This window comes from Peromyscus maniculatus, chromosome 6 (genome assembly GCF_049852395.1).
Source record: "Peromyscus maniculatus bairdii isolate BWxNUB_F1_BW_parent chromosome 6, HU_Pman_BW_mat_3.1, whole genome shotgun sequence".
In the NCBI taxonomy this organism is placed as follows: Eukaryota; Metazoa; Chordata; class Mammalia; order Rodentia; family Cricetidae; genus Peromyscus; species Peromyscus maniculatus.
Window position 1 is genome coordinate 127,490,660 of NC_134857.1, and position 8,075 is coordinate 127,498,734.

The 8,075-nt window shown below is 44.5% G+C and overlaps 1 pseudogene; it reads left to right on the top strand.

Annotated features, from left to right (window-relative positions):
* Nucleotides 1-6,108: 6,108 nt before the first annotated feature.
* On the top strand, nucleotides 6,109-7,030 carry LOC102920733 (calponin-2 pseudogene; annotated as a pseudogene).
* Nucleotides 7,031-8,075: the final 1,045 nt, after the last annotated feature.

Here is an 8,075-nt window from a genome sequence, read left to right on the forward strand (position 1 = left end):
TTCAGATCCAAAAAGTACAATCCAAAGGATAAAGTTAAGTGCAGACTGTGGATTTTTGGTATTCTTATGACAAAACGAGCAATCACATCTATACTCATACACTTCTTTGGAATAATGTGGATGAAGGGAACAAGCATATATGATACTTCTAGAGCTATTTATAAATGTTACTATAAAGAAGGCTCTAATATAATTCTATGTAGTTAAATATGTTTTTCTATGTAAGAAATAGAACTAGAGAGAAATTTTAAAATGATATTTCATAGTGAAAATAAGCAGAAGAGATTTGATGAGGTAGAGAAGCAAGAATGCATAAGTTTATTTTTTGAAATCTTAAAAAAATCATTTATATTAATTTAAACATTTAAAAATGAGAAATGTAGGACAAATGAAAAATAGTGTAGAAAAGTATAACGAAGTCAGGAGTAAAATTAATTCTCAAACTGTACATAGACACTTCCTCACAGTCTGTATAACAGAATTCGTCACACTGGATTCTAATTTCTTCTGACAGCAGTGACTACCAAATCATGGAGTCCAAATGACTGTTCGCTAAGGGATTTTTGAAGTCCTCCATTGTGTTAAGTAGGCCAGGAGCTGAACACAAACTAATCTGAGGCTGTAGTGAGTGAGTGGCTCGATGAACATTAACTTTTATTTTACTGTGATAATAACCTCCACGCCTTGTAATGAGTGTTTTATTTTGGAATTTCTCATGTTGAGAGTCAGAGTCCTGCCTGAAGCCACTCTTGAAGGTCTTGAAGAGTTGTGTTCTCTCCAGACTGTGACCCATGAGTCTCATCCCAGGATAGCAGTGTATGCAGCCCAATGCTTTCATAAGTGACAATCATTGCCAGATGAAACGTTGGATACCCCTCTCAGAAGCTGGCAGTGTACCACAAACAATTAGGGGTGAGAAAACTGGCTTTTCCTTTATTCTGTTTATTCCCAGATCTACACTTAAAGGATCCTAAACTAAATTAAATTATGATTTAGTATCCTGCAAAGTAGATTCCTTTGTCAGATGTATGAGAAAAGTGGTAGAGAGTTGTGAACTTCTTCTTGTCTTTATGACTATGAAAATAGTCACTGTAAAATTTTAAGAATGAGATGGAAAATTAGCTCTTTACCCAGAAAAAAAATAAGTCTGGGGTCTTTTCACTGAATGTGTGTCTCCTGGGCCTGGGGTCCTTAGAGCACTTTTTGGGTGAGCAACGGATATAGATGCACACGTTTTAGGTGAGATCTTTATATACAAGGCTTTATTAACATTATTTTGTTTCCTTTGGTGATGGGATTGATGAAACTTCTCTTCATCCCATATTTAATTTGTAGCTCAGTTATCATATTTTGTTTTTGCTGAATTGGCCTTTTCTGTGCCAGTTTTTCTATCACTTTGGCAATGGATCAAAACTAGGTTTTGTTCCCTTGATATCTAATATTGCTTTTGTGTAATAGTATTTATTAAGTATGTATTGGAAGCAGAAAATCAACACACAAATTCACATCCACACAAATTGCTGAACGTGTAGAGGGTGACTAAGCATTCCCAAGGTGTTTTCTGAATTTCAAGGCCATGTAAAAAAAAATAAAGTAAAAGGTCTGTTGCTGGAACCATACTGACCCACTGTGTGAGTAATGCTGCTGAATAACAGCTTTGATTTGGTAAGTGTAGTGAAAATGTCTTTAACAATCATCAAAAACAAACGAAGCACAGTTTGTTTGATTTAAAAGAATGCCTGTTGTACTTGGGAAAGCAGGCCCTACACCTTTCTCCGGGAAGCACAGCTGACCTGACCCTGTTGACAAGAGCACAGGTGAGCCAGGCCTGAAAAACTGAGCCTGGGAGGCCTGGCTCCACCACTCATCTGCCATATGGGGGCATGGGAAGGGGAGAGATGCCCTCTCCTCATCCATCAACACCTGAGGCAGATAGGAGAGCTGTCCCTGAGGTCTAAGAGCAGGAGAGCTGCTCCTACCCCCACCAGCTGCAGCTCTCTGGAGAGCAGGCCCTGCACCTCACCCAGGCAGCACAATAGAGAGCTAACCCTGTTGGCGGAGGTGTGGGTGAGCCAACCTCAAAGTTGTGAGCATGGGAGAGCTGTCCCCACTACTGGTCTGTCATGCATGCTTTGGCCGGGGAGCCATGTTCCCCTCACCACCTGGGACAGACAAGGGAGCTTACCCTCCCCCTTACCAGCTGCAGCATTCAGGAAAGTGGACCCTACACCTGACCTGAGCAGCAGGGCAGAGCTGACCCTATTGGCAGAGGTGTGGGTGAGCCAGCACCAATGTTGTGAGCATGGGAGAGCTGTCTGCACTACTCATCTGTCATGTGGCAGCATGGGCTGGGGAGAGAGCCCCCCTCCCATTATTAATGCCTGTAGCTAGAGTTTTCTTGCCTGGCTCACAGTCAGGACAAATCTCTTTCACTCACCAGTCACACAGCCACTCAGACCCAACCAAGTAATCACAGAGACTTATATTGCTTACAAACTGTATGGCCGTGGCAGGCTTCTTGCTAACTGTTCTTATATCTTAAATTAACCCATTTCCATAAATCTATACCTTGCCACGTGGCTCTTGGCTTACCGGCATCTAGCAGTGTCTCTGACCCAGCCTTCCACTTCCCAAAATTCTTCTCCTCCTTGTCCCACCTATACTTCCTCCTGCCTGGCTACTAGCCAATCAGTGTTTTATTTATTGACCAATCAGAGCAACACATTTGCCATACAGAACATCCCACAGCAAATGCCTGAGGCAGGTGGAAGAGCTGGCCCTGAGGTCATAAGGCAGGAGAGATGTCCCTGCCCCTTATCAGCTATACCACTCAGGAGAATGGCCCCTACACCTTGACTGGGCAACACAGCAGAGATGGCCCTGAAGGTGAGGATGTGAAAGCAAGAGAACTGACTCCACCCCTTACTCATTGCTTCAAGGGGTGAACAAGCAGGGCAATGCTGGAGAACTCACCATGGTGGTGAAGACAGGAGCTGGTGGGCTGACTGACCCTGCAGCTACCCAGGCCCAAGAACCAGGGTTAAGTGTTGGGCCACCCTAACATCCACCTCATCTGTGATCTGTTAGAATACAGAGAGGTGGGGTTGGGGTAAGGATGGGTCAGTTCTGTGGACACAGGGCAGCAACAGCATGTCCAGAAAGAGTCCCAGTGAGGGCCCAGCAGTGATAGTGCAACAAAAACCAGGGGCCTCAGACCAGACCAATGATTCTTTGTGATGAACCCTTGCATGTAAAGATGTATGGATAAAGGGGTTTACTGGATGACTCACTGTGTCACACTGTAGCTTCCATGATGAGATTGACCTTTCTTCTTACCCCTGCTTTTTTTCTCTTAATTTTTTGTGGGGCAGTTACAGGGGCAGAGGGCAGATGTGAGGGGTGGGAGATGGGTGGGATTGGGATTCATAATATTAAAGGGACAAAGAATAAATTAAAAAAGGTTAAAAAAGACAATACCTGTTGTATTTTGCTATGCTGTGTTCAACTGATATCCCTGGAAGACCCGCTGTTTCCTGAAAAGAAATGGGGGAGGAGTGGATCTGGGGGTGTGGAGGAGGAGTGGATCTGGGGGTGTGGTGGAGGAGGGAACTGGGAGGACTGGACCTGGAGGGAGTGGCGGAGGGGGGAACTGGAAGGGGTGGAGGAAGGAGAAACTGCAGGCCAAATGTGCTGTATGAGAGAAGAATAAAAAAAAATCTTTTAAATATTAAGTCTGACAAAGACCAGAAAATATCTCTTGAAGAAAAACTGTTAAAAAAATAATAGTTCAAGTCTTCTTTAAAGAGAAAGAAATTAAGGCTATTGGAGTAAAAGACATTTCTTCAATACCACACTCACCCTTTATGATAGGATAAGGGTTAAGAAGCAGTGCTCATGATTTCCATGCAACAATGTTCAACGTTTCTCCATTTAGAAATCTCTTCTAAATTTCCCTTTGTTCAGGCTTCATAGCAACCCTCCACTTCTCCTTGAAGCCTCTTCATTCTTTTATTTACATAGCATGTGTCATTCTCTTATATGTGCAAGGACTCTCCCCATCTCAGGGCAGAGCAGCTTGGTGGGCTGGCAGTGGGAAGCTGCGCTCACTGCTTTATTGACATGGGGCTCTGCTTCTGACAAAACTGATTCACACTGACGGGGCCAACCCGCTGAACACTGGTACGAGGGTTTCTCGACAGCTCTGGGGCCAACCCGTGTCCACAGGCCATATGCCTGGCTCCTCTGTCATAAACAGACGACTGAGTGTGCACATTCCCAGGTGTAATGTCACTGGGACCTCATTTGCAAACATATAAACGAATGACATTCAATTATGTTCAGAGGCAATGTTGTCAAAACCACCAAGGAAACAATTTGCTGCTCTTGCACAGTGTGTGGTTCCAACTGCATTAGCAAGTTTTCATCTCTCCGTTGTTCACATGCTTCTGAAGAGGAGCTTTTGCAGCCCATTGTTTAAATGTGAAGCATCCAGTGCGACAGCATACAGAGATGAAATGAAACAGGGCTACTACAGAATTAGCCCAGCTGAAAAACTTCCAAATCATAAAGTCAGCTCATTTCCATGTATGCAAGTCCTCTGCAATGAGTAGCATAAAGTTACCTGCTAACACCAGTGGCTATTGATGCAAGAGTTGAAAATGTTGGCTTTATGAGATTATGTCCTTGCTAAATGATGTCATGTTTTCACTAGTAGTATGGTAACTTCTCTAATTTATACCAAATGTGTATGGATTAAGCAACAGTGTTTTAATTTTTCCAGAGTCCTCCTGATGCTCCTTTAATGTTCTCGGAGCAGATATAAAAGTTCAGATGGCTCATACTTAGGTTTCCTTATTTACCCTATTAGTAGTGCCAATAGGAAGTGGAGACAGAATTGAGCTATAGCTTTAGACAATATGTAACAAGAAAAATAATAGTGACTTTCTCTTTGCATTGTTGTTGTTTGACCATGTGTATAAACATGAATGATACCTGTGGATTGTATTTTAGTAAACATAAAGTTGCCCTGGAAATAACAACTACTTAAGAGACTGAGACAGGAAAATCAGAAGTTAAACACCTCTCTGGCTTATATGGTAAGACCTGTCTCAGTAAACATGAAGTGGACTGGGAATGCAGCTCAGTGGTAATGCTAGCCTAGGTTCAATCTCCAATTACTGTAAGACCCAGTATCACCAAAATAAATACAAATAAATAACAATAGTGCAAGTGGCTTTAGCAGGAATATTATATTTAGAACATCGTTATCCTTCTTGTGATAAAGAATAAAACCCTGTGATTCAAAGAAATGAAACAACTTTCCCATAGGTTTGTCATAAAGGGCAGTTAGTGAGACTGTTGAGTTCTGGGGAAGAGTGATGTTCCTGTGTGAGACGGCTATTGCCCCACCTGTCAAGGATAGAGGGGGTTGAATAGATGCAACTGACTATCCTGGATATCAGGGAAGGGACGAGATCTGGAGAACATGGGCAGAAATTCAAGAGTAGGAGTCTTGACTCCTGAAAGTATGGTAATGTTTGGCTGACAGATGTTTCTGAGCTTGTGGAACAGTTTGAGTCATGTTTAAAGAGTTAACAGCCATGTACTAATTTGATAAATGGTAAGGACTAATAGGCACCGGCGCATATTAGAGGTGTTATGATTAGACTTTGAAATGAAGAAACAAAATCTTCAACTTCACATTGCATGTGTTATAGAGTAAGAAAGGTCATAAAAAAACTAATAAATATTTAGAATTTTGGTAGCACTCACTAAGAAAATGATAGATTATAATACCTGTGCCTTACTGAGATTTTAATTTCTCTTGGTTTTAGTCACCAATGGTCAGCCATTGTTTAAAGATCTTTCCTGGGGAAGGAGAAACTGCAGTCCAAATGCATTATATGAGAGAAGAATAAAAACAGATAGCTTTTTAATTATGAAGTCAGACAAAGACCAGAAAATATTTCTTGAAGAAAAACTGTTCAAAAAAAAAAAAACGTTTAAATCTTATTTAAAAAGAAATTAAGGCAGCTTAGCCCTGTCCCAGGCCATCCGCAACTGGTCCCTGTGGTCCACCCATCCCACGTCGGTCCCTCGGTCTCCACCATGAGCTCTGTGCAGTTTAACAAGGGCCCATCTTATGGGCTCTCGGCTGAGGTCAGGAACCAGTTCCTGTCCAAATACGACCCCTAGAATGAAGTCTAACTCTGCAGCTGGATAGAGGGACTCACAGGTCTCTCCATTGGCCCTGACTTCTAGAACGGTCTGAAAGATGGTGTCATCCTATGCACACTCGTGAACAAGCTGCAGCCAAGCTCTGTCCCCAAGATTAACCGCTCTTTGCAGAACTGGCACCAGCTAGAAAACCTCTCCAACTTCATCAGGGCCATGGTCAGCTACGGCATGAACCCCATGGACCTGTTCAAGGCCAATGACCTGTTTGAGAGTGGGAATATGACGCAGGTGCAAATGTCTCTGCTTGCGCTGGCGGGAAAGGCCAAGACCAAGGGGCTGCAGAGTGGTGTAGACATCGGGGTCAAATATTCAGAGAAACAAGAGAAGAATTTTGATGATGCCACCACAAAGGCCAGATAGTGCTTCATCGATCGAGCTGCAGAAGGGCACCAACAAATGTGCCAGCCAGTCTGGCATGACTGCCTGCGGTACCAGATGACATCTCTGTGACCCTAAGAACCACATTCTGCCTCCCATGGACCATTGCCCCATCAGCCTCCAGATGGGTACTAACAAATATGCCAGCCAGGTGGGCATGACAGCTCCAGGGACCCGGAGGCACATCTATGACACCAACCTGGACACCAACAAGTGCAACAACTCTTCCATGTCACTGCAGATGGGCTACACGCAGGGCGCCAACCGGAGCAGCCTGGTCTTCGGGCTGGGACAGCAGATATAAGGCCAAAAGTGTTGCCCATAGAGCCCTGCAGCCGATGGGGCTCCTGTTGAGGGAAATGGACATGTCGAGGGCCTTGAGTACTCAGCCTACTATCAGGAGGCAGGTTACTAAGCACCCAAGGGTGCTGGCTCCCCACACTAGCATCCCTGTGTGGGTTTTGGTTTTGGTTTTTATCTCCTGTGTTTTCATTGTGTTGTTTTGATTTTTGAAACTGGGCCTCACTTTGTGGCCACTTTGGCCTCGAACTCACTGCAATCCCTTTGTCTCAGCTTCCTGAGGGCTGGAGGACAGGCCTGTACTAGCTATGATCCCTCTTGACCCATCATGCTTTGCTTTCTTCCCAGGATTGACCCACCCAGCCGGGAACGCGGTCCTTGGTGGGATAGCCAGGCTATGGATTTCCCAGCAGGCTGTGGGAGAGGCTGACTCCAAAGAGTTTCCTGCTGTGGGATGTTCTGTATGTCCTATGGGAGCCCTTCTTGGGTTCTTTGTGGCGTTACCCAGCAGGTCCGCATAGAGGATGATTAGGACCATGGGCCTGAGTGCAGGTGTCTGAGATGGTCTGCACTTGGCTGTGCTGTGGGATGGTCTGTATGTCAAGTTGTTCTGATTGATCAATAAATACAACCTGATCGGCTGTGGCTAGGCAGGAAGGATAGGCGGGACTAACAGAGAGGAGAAATAAAAGGACAGGAAGGCAGAAGGACTGACTGCAGCCGCCGCCATGAGCAGCAGCATGTGAAGACGCCGGTAAGCCACCAGCCACGTGGCAGGGTATAGATTTATGGAAATGGACTAATTTAAGCTATAAGCACAGTTAGCAAGAAGCCTGCCACAGCCATACAGTTTGTAAGCAATATAAGTCTCTGTGTTTACTTGGTTGGGTCTGAGCGACTGTGGGACTGGCGGGTGACAGAGATTTGTCCTGACTGTGGGCAAGGCAGGAAAACACAAGCTACAGTTTCCAGTTTCTTCATCTCTTCAGTTTGTGGTTTGCGAATCCATAGAAACTGAAGGCAGTTTCAATGAAAGAAAACTAGGGGTGTTGTGTTTTGTTTGCCCCCCCCCGCAAAGATATGGGGGTGCACCTGGGCCTTAAATACTGCAGGCCTTCTGAGGGATTGCGTTTGTTTTCCCCAAACCCTCAGACCTTACT